Here is a 20,019-nt window from a genome sequence, read left to right as displayed (position 1 = left end):
CTGCTTCTGCTTCCCAAGTATCTCCCTTAACAGACTGATTCCGCCAAAGTACTTTCACTAGAGGGACTTCTTTCTTCCTCAGTTTGTGAGTCTGATAGTCAAGGATTTTGACTGGAATCTCTTCATAAGAGAGGCTGTTCTGAACATTATTCCCTCTATAGGAACTACGACTTCAGGGTCACCTATGCATTTCTTAAGCAAGGAGACATGGAACACTGGATACACTGAAGCTAAGTCTGGAGGCAATTCAAGCTCGTAAGCTACCTTTCCAAAATGACTGAGAATTTGGTAAAGATCGACATATCTGGGATGAGTTTCCCCTTCTTGGCAAACCTTTTCACTCCTTTCATAGGAGAGATTTTCAAATACACAAAATCACTAATCTTGAATTGGAGATCCTTTCTTCGTACATCTACATATGATTTCTATCGGCTTTGAGCTGTCTTAAGCCTTTTCCTGATCAACTGAACTTTCTCTAAGGTATCAAATACCAAGTCAGTCGCTACCACTGTGGCCTCACCCACTTCAAACCAACCGATAGGAGAGCTACATCTCCTCCCATAGAGTGCCTAAAACGGAGCCATCTAAATGCTGGAACGATAGTTGTTGTTATATACAAATTCAATCAAAAGCAAGTGGTAATCCCAACTACCTTTAAAATATATCGCACACGCTCGCAACATAACTTCTAAAGTCTGAATGATGCTTTTGCTTGACCACCCATCTGACGATAAAAGACTTTACTGAGGTGAAATCGGGTACCAAGACCCTTTTGGAATGCATTCCAGAAATAAGAGGTGAACTAGGTACCTCTATTTGAAATAAAGGACAAAAGAACACCGTGCAACCTGGCCAACTCCCTGATATAGAGTTTCGCATTGTCCTCTGATGAATAAGAGGTATGGACTGGTAGGATATAAGCTGATTTGGTTATCCCATATATAATGACCCAAACTGAATCATACTAATGACGAGTACGAGGAAAACTCGTACCAAAGTCCATGCTCACTTATTCCCATTTCTAGGTGGGAATACTGAACTCATACATAGACCTATAGGGTTTCTGGTGCTCGATCTTAACTTGATAACATACTTAGCACTTAGTCGCAAACTCTGCAATATTTCTCTTTATCCCACTCCACCAATAGATCTCCTACAAATCATATTACATCTTAGTGGCTATTGGATTAATAGAATAGCACACACCATGCACTTCTGTAAGAATTTTCTATCTAATATCATGTACAAATTGCACACATAGCCAACCCTGGCAGCGCAACACACTATCTCTCCCTCGAGAGATGATACTCTCAAATTACACCTCTCTTACGAGAGAGTAAGCAGTCGTTATCAAATATAAAACCCAACTAGGTTAGGGTCGAATCCCACAGGAAATATGGTGCTAATTAAGTTTTATACAGATTAGTTGACTTTTAATCATTCATTTTCATAAAAAAGGGGAGAATTTGATTCAGTTCACAAATTAATGGTTTCAGTTTATCAAGATCAGATATGTGTAGCAGTATTCGACTTCAGAGAAATAGCAAGCTAGGGTTATATCCACCTTTTAGTTTTCAATACTTTCTAATAATGGGCTTTACGAATTCATACATGTATCATGCTTATAGAGAAATGTATTGTATTTAATAACATAATCCTAGTGTTTCTCAACCATCAAGGACTAATTCACTTTAGTTCCCTCGAATCAAAACTGTTTACAAAAATAATATAAAATTTCCAAGCAGTTAATCCTATTAAGGCATTAACATATGAAATAGGAGTTGGAAATCCTATTTTCTTGTCACTACTCTCTTTTTCGAACCTCAACCTTTCTATCGAACAAGTTGAGTTTCAAGGCACATCCTCTATGTTTGCAAACACCAAAATTCAAGATAAACGAAGAGAGTATAATATAAGCAGATCAATACATGATGAATTCAAAAAACCCAAAGTAATAGAATGTATGTTACAAGGCTTCCATAATCCTAACTAATAAACTTAGCTACTCATGAAGAAAATGGGAATCACAATAGAAATATTCATCATACCAAAAAGTTAACACAATGTTGGCGGAGAAGATGAAGTTGCATTACTACCCTAGTAGTAAGCCGCCACTCTTCTCTCTCAAAATAATACAGAATAATGAATTGTGATAAAAATTTAGCACCAAGTCTTTTTAATAATCTTTCTCTCATATTTGCCTTCTAAATCCTTGAACTAATTATAAATGACAAATTAGTCTTGGACATAGTTTCTAGGTGCCACATTTAGTCCAACAAGCTACTTTTCTCGTGTCATATGCCATCCGCATTTCGTAGTCCAATTATGTCTCCATCTCCTCATTAATACCTTAAATCATGCTAATCACATTGGTTAGCTCAATTACATAGAAGTAGAGTAAAAACATAAGAAACTAGGCACTTTATTCTCCAAATATAGCTAAAATATGGGTAAGATATGATGCTTAGGCGTATAAATACACCCAAGATCAGGAGAAAAGCTCTATCTTCTGATCTCTGACTGATTCCTAAAACTTGACTAGATGGGGATCCCTATACAACTTTTTCTTTACCTTGGAAACTAGGGATGATTCTAAACTACTCTGCACCTATACACTACCTTGACGAATCTACTAAGCGAACACCTAGCCAGGAAATCTGATGAACTTCCTAAGATAATATCTTTTTACCATGCTTTATATGAAAAACTCTACCCATAGACATCCTAATGAGAGCATCAGCCATTACATTGGCTTTACCCGAATGATACAGTACACTCATGTCATAGTCTTTCAACAACTCCAATCACTTTCTCTGATGGAGGTTTAGGTCTTTCTAAGAGAACTCATACCACAGGTTTTTATGGTCAGTAAAAAAATCAACCTGCACCCTATACAAATAGTGCCTCCAAATCTTTAAGGCAAATACTACTGCTGATAATGAAAGATCATGAATAGAATAGTTCTTTTCATGGGGCTTAAGCTGTCTAGAGGAGTAGGATATGACCTTACCTCTCTGTATCAATCACACCCTAAGCTAAGTATAGAGGCATTACAATATACCACAAACTCATCTAAACCAATTGGTAGGGTCAAAACTAGAGCTATAGTGAGTTAAGTATTCAACTCCTGACAACTTTTTTCATAAGAATTTGACCACTGGAAATTGACTTTCCTCTGAGTCAATTTACACATAGGGGATGCAATAGATGAAAATTCCTCAACAAACCATCAGTAATAGCCAGCCTAACCCAATAAACTCCTGATATCTAATAGAGAGATAGGTCTAGGATAGTTTTTTACTGCTTTAGTCTTTTGGGGATCAATTCTAATACCATTACCAAAAATGATATGGCCTAGAAAAGCTACTGATTTTAGCTAAAATTTGCACTTACTGAATTTGGCAAATTGCTTATGGTGTCTAAGAGTCTCTAATACTATTATGAGATGTTCTGTATGATCATGCTCACTGCAGGAGTAGATAAGAATGTCATTTACATAGACTATGATTAATATGTTCAAGTACTGCTTGAACACCCAGTTCATCAAGTCCATAAAGGCTGCAGGGGCAGTTGTAAGATCAAAGGACATGACTAAGAATTCAAAGTGACCATATTGAGTTCTGAAAGTTGTCTTTGGGATGTCACATTCCCTGAATCTGAGCTGGTGATAGCCTGATCTGAGGTCTATCTTAAAAGAGTAACTGGCACCTTGAAGTTGGTCAAACAAGTCATCGATTCTGGGAAGTGGATACTGGTTCTTGACTATGACTTTATTTAGCTGACGGTAATCAATACACATTATGAGAGAACCATATTTCTTACACACGAATAAAATTGGTGCACACCACGAGGACACACTGGGTCTGATGAATCCCTTATCTTAGAGATCCTTTTACTGTTCTTTTAATTCTCCAAGTTTTATAGGTGCCATTCTGTATGGAAGAATAGATATGGGCTGAGTATTAAGAAGAAGGTCTATTCCAAAGTTGATTTCCCTTTTGGGAGGAACTCCGAAAAGATCTTTGAGAAACAAATCTAGGAATTCACATGCTAGTGACACCAATTCAAGAGTAGGGTTTTTTGAACTAGAGACCTGGACTTAAACGAGATGGTAGATATATCCCTTAGATATCATTTTTCCTGCACGAAGGTAAGAAATAAGCTGACCCCTAAGTGTTGAAGTACTACCCCTCCACTTAAGGATGAGCTCATTTGGAAACTGAAACTCGACATTTCTGTTTCTACAGTTGACTGAGGTATAGCTGGAACGAAATCAATCTATGCTGAAAATTACATCAAAATCAGTTATCTCTAATTTAACTAAGTCTGCTAAAGTGAATTTCTAAGATATCATAACCGGACAGTTCCTGTATACCCATCGCGCTATGATAGATTTCCCACTGGGGTAGAGACTGAGAAAGGCTCTTCTAGAATTTTGGGACTAATAATAAAATCAATAGCTATATAAGAAGTAACAAAGAATAACAAAGCTCCTGGGTCTAGCAAAGCATAAACATGTAAATGGAAAACTTGTAATGTACCAGTGACCACATCAGGAAAACTTTCCTTATCCTGTCAGGATTGAAGAGTATAGAGTCTATTTGGGCGCTGCCCACTAGTGGTACTGGATGTGGCACTTTGCTGATTTGGGCGATCAAAATAAGATGGGGGATAGTTATGCTAACTTTGAGAACCCACCTGAGGACACTATCAGATCTTATGGCCTGGCTTGCTATATCCAAAAAATATATCACTGCCAGCTCTGTAGATACCATGGAGGTTTCTACCATACTTCTGACAAAGAGGATTGGTCTGGGCACTGTTAACACTACCTTAGGGTTTAGGGCCTGGCGCGCTATCTATATTGCCGTCTCTAAATTTTGGCACAGGAGCACTGGATAAGGAAAGATTTGGAATTGAGGATTTCAAGTAGAACTAAGAATGATTCCCACCCACTAACTTAGGATGAGCGAAGTTAAAAACTACCTGTTCTCACTCTCTTGTTCTCCCTCTCCTTCTCCCTATTCTTATCCTCCTCCATCGGTTGAGCATGGACTATGAACCTGGAAATGTCCATCTTCTTAATCAACATTGCGGTCCAATACTCCTTGACCACACTATTAGACACACCAGACATAAACTTACTCATTTTAGATCTGCTATCTACTATCATATGAGGAGCGTATCTGGATAGTTAAGTAAACTTAAGAGAATACTCTTATACCGTCATGTTTCCCTGCTTCATATTTATAAACTCCAAAATCTTCTCTTCCCTCAACTCTAGTGGGAAGAATTTGTCCAGAAAAGCAATAGAAAACTCCTCCCATTCTATGGGCCCTACGTCCGCGGCCCTCTCTACTTTCCAATGGGCAACATCCTACAACTGATATTGGGCCAAATCAATGCTCTTAACTGTATTCATACCCATAATATCAGCAACTTTCTGCACCTGATCAAGAAACTCCTGAGGGTTCTTATCTGACTTAGACCCAGTAAAAGATGGAGGGTTTATTTGGGTGAAATCCTAAATCCTGCCAGAAGAAGTATTGGCTACTGGGTTGGCTGGAACAATAGCTGGACATTTATTCTTGGCTACCACAGAATGAGCTAGGGTGGTGAAAGCTACTCTGAACACAATGTTGGGGACATGTTCGACCAGAGGATCTAGCTGGATGGGCTAGGGTTCTGTCTGGTCTCTCGTTCCTCTTCCTTTAGTCCTTTTTAGAGGTATATTCTATAAATAGAAGATAAATTTGGATTAGATAGGGAGCTTAATTAGAGCTAATACTCACTCGCATGACATGAATACTGAAAGAAGGGAAACTTTTCCTAGAAATCCTAATAGCCTGCTGTCCATAAGTGTGGTTTGCTACACACCCATGCATAAGATTTTACTAGATGTGGCTTTCAGACTTCCTAGGACTCTGTTGAACCTTAGGCTCTAATACCAGGTTTGTAAGACCTTGAGTCTGTACCCTGGATGCTACATGGTGCTCATAGTCTCGAAGGACCACAAGCTAACCCATGACTAGTACCTACTGCAATAACTGAATAATAATGTTATAAATATGTGAAAATTAGGCGGACACTTGCCATAAGGTTCAATACTGAAATAAAACTAAGCATGATATAACAATACCAAAACGAAAACATATGTCTGAGAATACTCTAGTCTGAAAAAGCCTCTAAACTGTTTGAGATATAGAGTTGATGGGACAAGTTCCTAACTAACTCTGGCTACTAAAATAAACTGAAATACTAAAATAATAATCATGTCCTTTAACTATGATGACTCACCACTAACTCTGACTACTGAAAATCTGTAACTGCTAGGGATGATTGGGAGACCGTGCGTCTGAACCTATGATATAAAACATCATAGTGCAAAAGAAAGGTATGCATCAACACTTTGAATTTACCGGTATACTAAGTGAGGCAGGCTGAAATGCATGGGTTCATATAAATTAACAATACCAACTGTATGACATGAATATAACTGGAGGAGAGTAAATATATGAATACGTATACTATAACTGAGATCGTGATAACACTGGATACTAATTTCTAAATTACTGATTTACTGATATCTGAGATTACAGATACTATGTAACTGATAACTAAGTGACTGTATCTTAGAGTCTTGATCCTATGTAACTATACTAAGTTCCATACTAAACTGAGTGACTATGCCTGACAGCGCTAAATCTATAGAACTGACTGAGTTCTATTCTTAGACTAGAACTGAAATAAAATCTAACCAACATGCCCTTTTCTAGATTGATTGGATTCTAACTTGTAACCCCAATTGGAAGGGTGTAAATACTGTGCCACGGGTAAAGACAAGATGTGAGTTAACCCTCTTTAACAGGAAGCTCTTTCATCAACCCTCACTGGAAGGAAACACTCATATGAGATATATCAACCCTCATAATATCTAGCAGGAAAATATCTCAACCTATGATGACTACATAGTTTTGTAATGTAGGGATTGATACTAAGGGTCAAATCCTCTGCTGGAAGGAATACCCCCATCCCTGGGCTAGCTATATGCTGAATCATAGTCCCAACTGAATAGATACTGGAATGATTTTCCTAGTTCATACTAGGTTTGAATAAACTATTACTGAATTTACTGCGTTTTGTTAACTCATGGAACACTACTAAATTCTGTTAGCTGACTGAGTTTACTGAGGTATGAACTAAATACCGAACTAGTGTGGATAGGATACTAAGTCTATTGAATTTTTCCTGAGTCCTGTAACTGATTGAGAGTACTTCTGATCATAACATGACTAAATTCTACTGATCGAGGTATTATTGAGATTATTATGTAACTAACACTGGCCCTAGGTAAACAACTAAATTGTGGAGTATTAAATACCCTCAGGACTCAGTAGCATAAAAAGCAAAGCATCACATGATCTTGCATAGCATAAAAATGCACACTTGTTCATAATGTATCTATAGAGACATTTTATCAAACACTTCCATGGTATAGTGTAGACACATAATACTAAACAACATGTGAGCATCATAATTTAATTTCAATTTCACAATTTCAAGGGTTTAATCATGGATTCACACAAATCTACACACATAATAATCAATTCCATATGAAATGTGTTATAAATCATGAAATAGGAACCTAATTCAAATAATAATCATGAATAGACATAAATTCCAATCATGGAAATCACAAAATCAAACTACTTGAGGTTTAAAAGAATATTTTGGACTCCAAAGGTGTAAGGAACCCTTGGATAAACACTTCACATACCTTTGTTGCTAAATTCTTGAAGATTAATGGTGGAATCTTGAGCCTTGAATTTGAAATTCACTCACCTAGGGTTTTTGTTCTTGAGAAATTTAAGAATAATGAATGAATTTAGCTTCTAAAGGAGCTTAATCTTATGTTTTGGGGGTTGATAAACGTGATAAAAAGACCCTATTACCCATGATGATGCGACTTTTTAATGAATGAATACTTAATTGTTGATACACAGAGCAACTCACCTCGTCTTTGGTATCGACGCGATAGTCAACGCACCACATCGAGTCCACGTTTGTTCTTTGGAAATTGCCATTGGGAGCCAAGAAAAATATTGATCGACGCGATGGCCGATGTGCTCGCTGAGATCGCGTCGATGCGCTATTTTGGTTTCCCAAACGTGGTTCAAACGAGGTCCAAAAAATATGAAAATCGTTTGAAACTAGCTACTGACATTCCTGATCATGAATTAACCACCGATTTAATGGTATCTTATGGTTTGGTTATTTTTTTTCAATTATACCCTTATTTAATATTATATAATCTTATTTTACCTTTTACCCTATATTATTTATTTAACTCTACCTTATACCCCTCTCCCTACCCCACAAGCCATCCCTCCCATCGCTCGCTCCCCCCGGCTTATCCAAAAAATTATTTTTAAATTTCATTTATAGAAAATTGTAAACTCTTTTCTTATTCACCTCCTATCCTGAACCCAACCCCACCCCTTACCAAATCTCACCCCAATTTTCTTTTGTAAAAAAAATTGAAACTTTTTTCGTACCCCTATCCTCAATCCTCCACTTCACTACCCAACCCCCAAATATTTTTTAACAAAAAAATTATAATTTTTTCTTTCTCCGCCACTGTCATCCTATTAATTCTTATTGTTTTGTATTAAATATATAAAAATACTTTTAAAAAATATTTTTCTATTTTCATAATGAACATAAGAAAATAATTAAGAGAATTTATTTTTCTAGTTTTCTTGTATTCCGTACCGAACACACCCATAGCATACACAAAGGATGCATTCAAACTTTATACTTGTTATTGGAGATCACGTTTCAAAACACCAAAAGAAAATGAAATTTGTTGCTATAAAAAATAAACTCAATTACATATATTTTTATCAACTCATGTATTGATTTTGTTAAAATTTACATAAATTTAAAAACTTAATATATATACATGTCATAATTTGAGACAGATTAGCAGGAAGAAAATTATTTTATTAACAATTATAGATAAACTTAACATTTATTATAATTAAGAGCATTTTTATAAACTTACCAGATAGGGTACAGTACCATACTATCAAACCAAACAATAAAACTGTAATTAAACAACAGTGAACAATATAGTCCATCTAAACATTATTTTGTACCATACTGTACATTATGAAACCATGACAAACCACCATCCAAACAAGTGTAAAAGGGTGTAATTACTTTCCTCAAAGGAGGATTTTGTTTGAAAATTATTTGAAAATTCCATAAATTATTTCTCCCTACCCTTGAAAATATTTGAACGAAAAATATATTTTGGGGTTATTTTTTAACATTAAACAATGTCTATTCCACTGTAGATGATGATCCTCACTACAATGGGGTTCACCCTCTATGGTGAGATTGACTAACTCTAAGTCCTAATATAACAGTATTATTCCCCATATAATAGGCTAGTAGTTTCGGGATACCTCCCACTATACGAGCCTAGGTAGAGGAATAATGTTAGAAAACCCTAAGATTTTGTTACTTTACAGCACACCTTTCGATACTGACATCCCAAACTAACCCCTTTATGTCAATTGTGATATCTATAGTTCTACTAACAAAAATTCACTTCCAAAAGTTTCTACTTGTTCCTCGATGTTTTAATATAATAAAATGGTCTCAAATATTTCAAACACCATGTTATTCATGCTTGGATTATTCTAAACTACAGTACACTTGGAGTTTATCCATAACTAGCCTAGCTTAAAATTTCTAACTTTTTATCTAGGGGAATCTTACTGGAGTTTTGGCACTTTAGGCTCTATTTTGACGATAGAAAAGGTCATTAAAATATATATTCAATTTACCCATCGTTCATCCCCATATAATCAAGTAACTAAAACAAGATAATAAAAGGAAGAAAAGTACATGCATCCACAAACAAGTGAGGTACTTGTCACACATATTATATTTAGTCTCCCAATTCTCAATAGGATGATGCTTTCCATTGACATTCACTAATTGGGTTTCCTAGGTTCTCAACTTCCGAACATATTAGTCAAAAATTGCTATCATCTCCTCCCTATATGAAAGGTTCTTGTCAAGAAAAGTAGAGACACACTTAATGTTCTAGTCACCATCCCTATGGTATTTCTTGAGAATGGAAATATGAAAGGCCAGATGGACTTTGGACATACTTTGAGGCAATGCCATCCTTTAAGCTATCAGACCAACATCATCAAGAACCTTACACAAATCAATGTACCTTTGGATAAGCTTGCCTTTCTAAAAAATCAAATAACTCCTATTATGGGAGATACCTTCAACAATATATGATCACCCGATTTAAAGAAAATATCTCTTACCTTGGGGTTTGCATATTCCCCTTTTCTACTTAAGGCTACCAACAACTTATCCTAAATGAACCTCACTTTTTTTAGCTTCTTTCACTATGCCTATGTTTAAAGGCTTTGCATCACAAACCTTGAACCAACCTATGAGTAATATACACCTTCTACCATAGAGTGTTAAAAATTGAGCTATATCAATATAACAATGAATGTTATTATTGTATGTAAATCCACACAATGGTAGAAACTTATCGCAATGACCTTCAAAATCATCCATATATGCCCCTAACATATCCCTAAGCTCCTGCATAGTACTCTTAGATTATCCCTCGGTCTATGGATGAAATGCAGTACTAAGAACAATATTAGTGTCCAACTCTTCCTACAAATTATGCTAAAATTTGGAGGCAAACTACAAGCCTCTATCAGATATAATGTAAAATACCCAAGAATATGGCATTGCACTTTTTTTGGGTGATTAGTGATGATCATGATATGTGTTGTGTTGTATCTTTATTGTGTATTGTTTCTAACTTATGTAAATGTTCCCTTGATGCATGTTGATGTGTAAACTTATTTTTATGCTTTCCTCACCCCTCATTCGAGGACACGTGGTTCAAGTGGGGGAGAATTGACACACCTATACTTGAACCCTTATAAGGACAACTCCTTTTGGTGTGCTTAGGGTGGGTATTATTGAAGGGTTTGAGTCGTACCTTTGGTCATGAATCGTACCCTTATCCTCTCTTCTTTCGTACCTTGAGAAATATATTAAGGTAGCATACTATGATCTATATGATAAAGACATCCCTTGGTCGTAACCATGAATATGAGTTGTATACAATAAGGATGTATGGGGTGAAAACCTAGCCTAGAGTGGACTATTTTTTTTAATGGTGAAGATCATGATTGAGAAATAATTTGTACCCTTTGGATAAGACTCAATGGTACCCTTTCTTACCCACAATAAAGTGGTTGACATAGGAGAAGCCTAGGGTATGAGTTAGGTTACCACTCATACCTTAGGTCATAATTGACATAGGAACTATATGGGGGAATCATACCCCTGCACGAGTGGACTTACCAAATTTTAACCAAGGACCTTTTGGTCATTTATCAAGCGCTAAAAAATAAGCCCTCTCCCAATATAAGTCTTTGTTCACTTTGAAACATCCATTGGGATGAATCTAACACCCTAAAACACTCTCTCAAGCTTAGCTTTAGAATATTAGAAGCTAGGGTTTCAAGAATGATCTTCAGAAGGCAAAGGGGAGTCAGGATTGTTATTGTGCCATCTTATATAAGGCATGTATCTCTTCCCCTATTTAAATAACTCTAAACCCATGTATTTCACACTTGGATTAGTAAGTGTACATAGTTGTTTTGAATCAAATAAAAAGGGTTTTCTTACCTAACAATGAATAATGATGATTCTTTCTTATACTTATGTTGATACATGTTATTGATGGTTAATTGTATATGTGGGTGCTTGTTGTATGTTTTTTAACATGAGGATCTTTAGTAACCCTAATCTTGATGATTTTTACTATAAAATTGGACTTTTTAAAGGTATGCCCTTAAGAGTGTTTGTGAAAATGTCTAAGTAAGTTGTCTACTAAAATATTGGTGATGTGTTGACCTAGAGTAATGGCCTAACGTGTATAAATGGCTAATGAATGATATTGTAAAAGGTATTATGAGTCATGATAATGTGTAAATAGATGTGAATATTTGTAGATGGTTGGTTATGTCCTTGTTGGCCATATATTAAGTTACAATGATTATAAATGCTGGAAGATGGTTGATAAGAACCTTATTACGCATGTAATAGGTTAGCTTCTGGCTTTAAATGGGGAAAACCCTTTAAGTATTAATGTTTATTAATGGGTATTGTGTTTTTATGGTTAGTCATATAATTTGTTAATCTATGACCATGTTGGATTGATGGCAAAGAAGAGGGGTTCAATCCCCTGAGATCGAACTTGAAATTATGTATGGAACTAAAGTGTGGTATAGAAATTTTAAGGAATGATGAATATTTCCTTGGAGAACTTATGGTTTTGCATGAGTCTTGATAACCATGGGTTGACTTGTATGATAAATGAGTTAAGGTATCGGCCTATTAAAATGGTCGAGCAATAAAGGCTCCCATAAGGAACACGTGGTCATGTATAAATTGCACCCTCAACCCACCCTACCCTCTCCCCTTTCCCATTTTTCTTTTAAATAAAATGATTTTAACAAAAAATAAAAATATTCAAAAAAAATTTGTCCCCTCCCTACCCCACCCCACCCCCAATTTCTTATAAAAATGAAAAAAACTTAATGAAAAATATTTGTTTAAAAATTAAAAATACATTTTTGCTCTCCCTCATCACTAACCCCAACCACCGCAGCCCATCCACCCCTATCCTTAACTTTTTTCCTAAAAAACGACTAAAATTTTTAGTACAATTAAAAATTTTAAGCATATGTGAGTGATCTCTATATTTAAATGGATGCCTATTTTATCTATATTTGTATGAACTTTTAAAATGAGTTGAGGTCCATATTTATTTATTTAAAATATGAGTGATCTAACTCCATAAATATGGGTTAAATAGACTTCTTTCATTAATATGGGTTAAAATTGTCACCCCTACTTAGCACCATACAAATAATGTTTCCATATTTTAAGTACAGAAACCACCGATCCCAACTCAAGTCACGAGTTAGGTAATTCTTCTCATAAGGCTTTAATTTCCTTGAAGCACAAGTAGTCATATTCTGGTCCTGCATCATCACAACACCCACACCAGAGTGTGAAACATAATAAAACACTATTAAATGCTTACCTTGAATTATTAAATCAAGGATAGGAGTTGTGGTGAAAAGAGACTTGGGATTTTGAAAGCTCTCTTCACAATTATCATACCAAACAAATAGTACCTCTTTCCATGTTAGTAATGGAGGCAAAGATCTTGAAAAACCTGGAATAATATGTGGCAAGAGCCATAAAGCTTCAAACCTTAGCTTGGTCACAAAACTAGGCCAAACCTAACTCTTTAAAACCCCAATCTCTTAGGATCTACCATCACCCCTTTGTTAAAGTCGACATCCCCAAAAAGGCTGCAAAAGATATCCAAAGCTCACATTTAGAGATTTCGCATAAGCTTCTCATTATGAATTTCCAAGACTATACGACAGTGACTTATTCCTCCCTATTCTTGGAGTTAACCAAAATGTTATCAATAAAAACAATCATAAACAAATAAAAAAAAAACTTAAAAATACCATTTATCAAACTCATGAATGGTGTCGGTTAACCCAAAGAATATCATTAAGAACTCGTAATATCCATAATGAGTCCTGAAAGTTGTCTTGGGTGTACCCTTTGGTCGATTTGTTAGATGGTGATACCTGTAACACCCTGATTCGCTGAACCGGAATGCTACACGGTGTTCAAGACCCCGAGGGACCACAAGCTAACCCATGACTAATATTTTTACTTGTATACTGCAAATCATGATATAATAATGTGGAATACATAGAACTGTAAGGCCATAAGGTCCAACTGAAAAAAATCATATGGGTGAAAATACCTAAAACAACTCAATCAGAAAGCTAAGTCTGAACATAAATTTGAACGTAAATCTAAAAGCCTCTAAACTATCTGAATAAGAAGTGGAAGGAACATGTCTCCAAATAACTCCATAAAACTGAACTGAAGAAATAAATAAATGTATCAAATCATATTGTCCTCGAATATATAAGGACTCACTATGTCTCTGGGACTGGATCTATGGTGTAACATAAAAAGAAAGAACCATAGCACAAATGCGTCAGTACAACTGGAGTACTGAGTATACAAGGAAGGTAGGCTGAACATAAAGGGTTTCATGCATGAACAACACTGACTGACTAATATGAATGTGGGAGTACAAACACACATAAATAGAAACTGGGACCGTGAATACGTGATAGCATGACCTGTAAGCTAATACATAATTTACTGATAACTGTCAAGACTAATACTAAAACTGATAACATGGACGACTGTATCTGACAATCCGGTATATACTAAAACCTGAAGAACGCCCTGAGTTCTTTTATTGAGACTGATACTAAAACTGTGGGAAGTAGTGTTTAACCAACATGCCCCATGTATGTCGTTATGGCTAAGCTGCGGTCCAATCTCTGCCCCAACTAGAGGGGTGTCAATACCATGCCACGGGTAAGGACAGCCTGGGAGTGACCCTTATCTGGCGGGTACTCAATGAGAACGGTGGGAACCCTAAACTGATGGGTTAAGCCACCTCATCAACCCTAATCTGACGGGTTAAGATGTCTCAACCTACGCTGGCTACGTAGTTCTGAAACATAATGATGACTACTAAGAATCATACCCTAAATTGGCAAACGAATTCCCATCCTTGGGTTGACTCAGTGCTAACCTCTACTCCCATCTGGAGGGACTGGACATGAATAACTGACAGTGCATGACTTAATCTTACTGAATTCCGTTAACTGGCGGAATGTTACGGATATCTGATAACTGACTAAGATTATGAGGTTTTCCTGAGTAACATGACTGACTGAAGTCTATGGAATCATAGCTTGAGTTCGGACATCGTGAAACATGACATGGCTCTAGCCACATAGCTATAGTTTTTGAGTACAAGTACCCCCAGGACTCGATAGGAGGAAACTGACACACATGACATGACTTGATAACAAGATTTGAGTCCACAATTCAAATATTATAAGTAAGGCTTTCAAAAGAAGAATGATTCTCAACAAACTATCACATGATTGGGAATGCAGACAACATGTATATACTTGCATAGCTTTAATAACATGGTCATTCCATATCGCAACAATATCATGAGCATCTCGTACAACTTCTTCAATTCAAGACAATAGCACGGGGATCACATTGAACATAAACTTAGAACATGGAATAGTCATTTAGGACTTATTATGTCATAAAACTATGATTTCTATTCCCTTAGGTATTTTCACAAACACCTTACATGCACATCTTAGGCATAGGTGGATTCATCAAGATTACAAATATTCAACCACCAATTTCACATATTTATACGTTAAATACCACCGTATCCTCACAATAAACATACAAAGATCCCATCTTAGGCATCATCAAACTCCAACCACTTGAAAATCAACCACCAACAACATAAACATCATGATACAAAATTTAGAAGATGGTTCTTGATCTTCATGGACGAAAGGAGTCCATGAATCAACTCACGCATACCTTAGAAGGAAGATTCTTGATGATTGATGGAGAAATTATCTTGAAATCCAATCTTCAAGCTTAGTTACACAACCCTAGTTGTTTTTATCTTTTAGTGCTCTTGGATGATGAGCTTTGAGAAGATAATAGGGTTGTAATATGTTTAGAAGCTATATATTTTGTAGGGTTAAGTTTAGGGACATGTAAAGAGTGTAAAAAGACTTAATTACCCTTCAAATAACTCAAAACGGAGTGTTTTTGGCATCTAGAACTGACTTAGGCGGCGCCCAAGTGATTGCCTAATCTAGGTTGGGCGGCGCTTAACCAATCGCCTATCCTTACTGTCTCTCACAAAAATGGGCATAACTTTCCGGTCGGGTATTGGATTAAGGTGAAATTAGTATCGTTGGAAAGCTAATTTGATTCTCCACAATATTGTGGGTCTAAACCAGACAAAATACAACATTAACATCGAGTTATACTCATTCAAATATGACCCTTGCAAAATCAAACGCTAAAACTTGATGGATTCAAAAAGTCTTAGCTTGTATTACCTTAAGTGACTCATATGAACATGATTAATGCATCATAAGCTATCCTATCACTAGGATAGTCATTGTAAGTCATGTACTCAAGTATCAATCATAGGTTAGGAGATTTCATATGTAGGAATACTTATTCACTTACTAGCTTAGAAACATGCGGGGTATTACAATATCTCCCTATTGGGAACATTCGTCCTCGAATGAGAATTTACTGAGAAGGGATACAAGACAATAAAACCTGAACTAAACATTAAGAAATGCAACTTGATCTCATGACTAACATGTTAAACATACTGAACTCGTGCATATCTGATGCACGGACAACTGACACATGAATACATGACTGAGTTTGAAATGGTTAATAGGTACCACGTAGCTCCCTCATGAGACTGATTTTGCCAAAGAACCTTGACTAGAGGGACGTCTTTGTTCCTTAATCTACGAGTCTGATAATCTAATATTTCAGCTGGAATCTTTTCATAAGAGAGGATGTTCTGAATGTCGATGCTCTGAATAGGGACAACAACTGCTGGGTCACTTATGCATTTCTTGAGCAAAGAGACATGGAAGACTGGATAGACTGAGGCTAGATCTGAAGGCAACTCAAGCTTATAAGCTACCTTGCCAAAGCAACAGAGAATTCTGAAGGGACCGACATACTGGTGACTGGGTTTCCCTTTCTTGCCAAACCTTTTCACTCTCTTAATGGGAGAGATCTTAAGATATACATAGTCATTGAACTCGAACTCGAGATCCCTTCTACGAATATCTACATAGGACTTCTGTCGGCCTTGAGCAGCCCAGAGTCTCTCTCTGATCAACTAAACTTTCTCTAAGGCATCGAATACTAAGTCATGACCTATGAATGAGGCCTCACTAACTTCGAACCAACCAATCAAAGATCTACATCTCCTACAATAGAGAGCTTCGAATGGAGCCATCTGAATACTAGAATGATAGCTATTTCTATATGCAAACTCAATCAAAGGCAAGTGGGTATCCCAACTTTCCTTGAAGTCAATTGCACATGCCCTTAGCATATCTTCAAGCTTCCGAAGTGTCTTATCTGATTGACTATCTGTCTGAGGATGAAACGATATGCTGAGATGGACTTGGGTACTAAGACCCTTTTGGAATGCTTTCCAAAAGTGAGAGGTGAACTGGGTACCTCTGTCTGAGATGATAAATAGTGGAACACCATGTAACCTAACTAACTCCTTGATATAGAGTTTGGCATAATCCTCGATGGAATAAGAAGTATGAACAGAAAGGAAATGAGTTGACTTGGTCATTCTAACTATAATGACCCAGGCTGAATTATGCTGATGACTAGGATCCCTGTCTTATTTCTCTTTCACGTCGTAAACTAGAGATGACTCTAAAATACTATGAACATATACACCACCCTCTGAAGAATCGACTAAGCGAATGCCTAGTCTGGCAAGCTGATGGATCTCCTGAGCCATCTTTTTCTTGCTACCTTCTACATGAGAAATACTACCCATGGAGAGTCTATTGAGAGCGTCGGCCACAACATTGGCCTTGCCCGGATGATAAAGAACACTCATGTCGTAATCCTTCAAGAGCTCTAACCACCTTCTCTGGCTGAGATTGAGATCTTTCTGGGAAAAGGCATACTGAAGGCTTTTATTGTCAGTGAAAACGTCTATATGAAATCCATAGAGATAATGCCTCCAAATCTTCAAGGCAAAAACTACCGCTGCTAACTCAAGATCATGAGTAGGATAATTCTTCTCATGTGGCTTTAACTGTCTGGAGGCGTAGGCTATAACCTTACTATGCTGCATGAGGACACAACCTAAACTGACTCTGGATGCATCACAATAGACTACAAAACCATCTAAACTATCTGGAATAGCTAGAACTGGAGCTGAGGTGAGTCGAGTCTTCAACTCTTGAAAACTCTTCTCGCATGAATCTGACAACTGAAACTTAATCTTCTTCCGAGTCAATCTGGACATGGGAGATTCAATAGAAGAAAATACCTCAAAAAACCTTCTGTAATAGCCCGCAAAACCTAAGAAACTCCTAAAATCTGATGGAGATACAAGTCTGGGCCAGTTTTTTATAGCCTCAGTTTTTTGAGGATCTACTCTAGTGCCATCACCAGAAATAATATGGCCAATGAATGCTACTGATCTTAGCCAAAATTCGTACTTTCTAAACTTAACAAATAACTGGTGATCCCTGAGAGTCTGAAGAACAATCCTAAGATGGTCTGCATGATCACGCTCTGTGTGATAATAGACCAGAATATCATCTATAAAGACTATGACAAACATGTCCAAATACTGCTTGAACACACGGTTCATCAAGTTCATAAAAGCTGCAGGGGCATTGGTAAGACCAAATGACATGACTAAAAATTTGAAGTGACCATATCGAGTATGGAAAGATGTCTTCGGAATGTCACATTCTCTAACTCTGAGGTAATGATAGCCTAATCTGGAGTCTATCTTGGTGAAGTAACTAGCACCCTGAGTTGGTCGAATAGATCATCAATCCCAGGAAGAGGATATTTATTCTTGACTGTGACCTTGTTGAGTTAACGATAATCAATACATATCCTGAGAGAATAGTCTTTCTTATGAAGGAATAACACTAGCGTACCCCATGGGGAAGCACTGGCTCTGATGAATCCCTTGTCTAAGAGATCCTTCAACTGATCTTTGAGTTCCTTGAGTTCTACTGGTGCCATTCTGTATGGTAGAATAGAAATAGGTTGAGTATTTAGAAGAAGTCTATGCCGGAGTCTATTTCCCTTTCGGGAGGAATGCCAAGAAGATCTTTGGGAAAGACATCTGAGTATTCATTAACAACAGAGACTGTTTTGAGGCTAGGAGATTCAAAACTAGAATCTTTAACATGCACGAGATGATACACACACCCCTTAGAAATCATTTTCCTTGCCCGAAGGTAGGAAATAAGTTGACCCCTGAACGCTGAAATGCTACCCTTCCACTCTAGGATGGGCTCATTTGGGAACTGAAACTGAACTGTTCTATTTCTATAGTCGACTATGGCATAGTAGGAATGAAGCCAATCCATGCTGAGAATGACATCAAAAGCAGTCATCTCTAACTTCACTAAATCTGCTGACGTGGATTTCTGAGATATCATAATCGGGTAGTTCCTGCATACCCGCCGAGCTATGATGGGTTTACCCACTGGGGTAGAGACTGAAAAGGGCTCTGCTAGAATTTCAGGACTGATTCTGAAATTGCCTGCTATGTATGGAGTAACAAAAGACAAGGATGCACCTGGGTCTAGCAAAGCATGAACATGATCTGTAACGTACCAGTAATGACATCAGGATAATTTTCCTGATCCTGCCAGGACTGAAGAGCATAGAGTTTGTTTGGGCGTTGCCCACTGGTACCACAGGAAATGGCACCCTACTAGTTCGGGCGACCAAACTCAGCTGCAGTTTGATTTTACTGACTGAAGACTTGACTGCAGACACTCCCTAATCCTATGGCCTGGCTTGCCACAACTAAAATAGACATCACTACCGGCTCTGCAAATGCCCTTGTGGTTCTTACCACAAGTCTAACAAAGGGGATTCATTCGGACACTTCTAACACTACCTTAAGATTTAGAGCCTGGCGCTTTGTCTCTATTGTCGTCTCTAAACTTTGGCATTGGAGTGCTGGCAGAGGAAGGAGCTAGAACAGCTGAATTGGAGTGAAACTATGGACAGTTTCCTCCATCTGACTAAGGGTGAGCAAAGTTGAAGTTACCTGACCTTGCTCTCTTGTTCTGCTTCTCCCTTGTCTTAAAATTCTACTCTTCTACTTGCTAGGCATGGGTCATGAGTCTGGCTAAGGTCATATCACCGATCAGCATTGCATACCTACACTCATTTACCACGTTATCGTTG

Source organism: Capsicum annuum, chromosome 6 (assembly GCF_002878395.1).
Source record: "Capsicum annuum cultivar UCD-10X-F1 chromosome 6, UCD10Xv1.1, whole genome shotgun sequence".
Classification (NCBI taxonomy): Eukaryota; Viridiplantae; Streptophyta; class Magnoliopsida; order Solanales; family Solanaceae; genus Capsicum; species Capsicum annuum.
Note: the sequence above shows the minus strand (reverse complement) of the source record.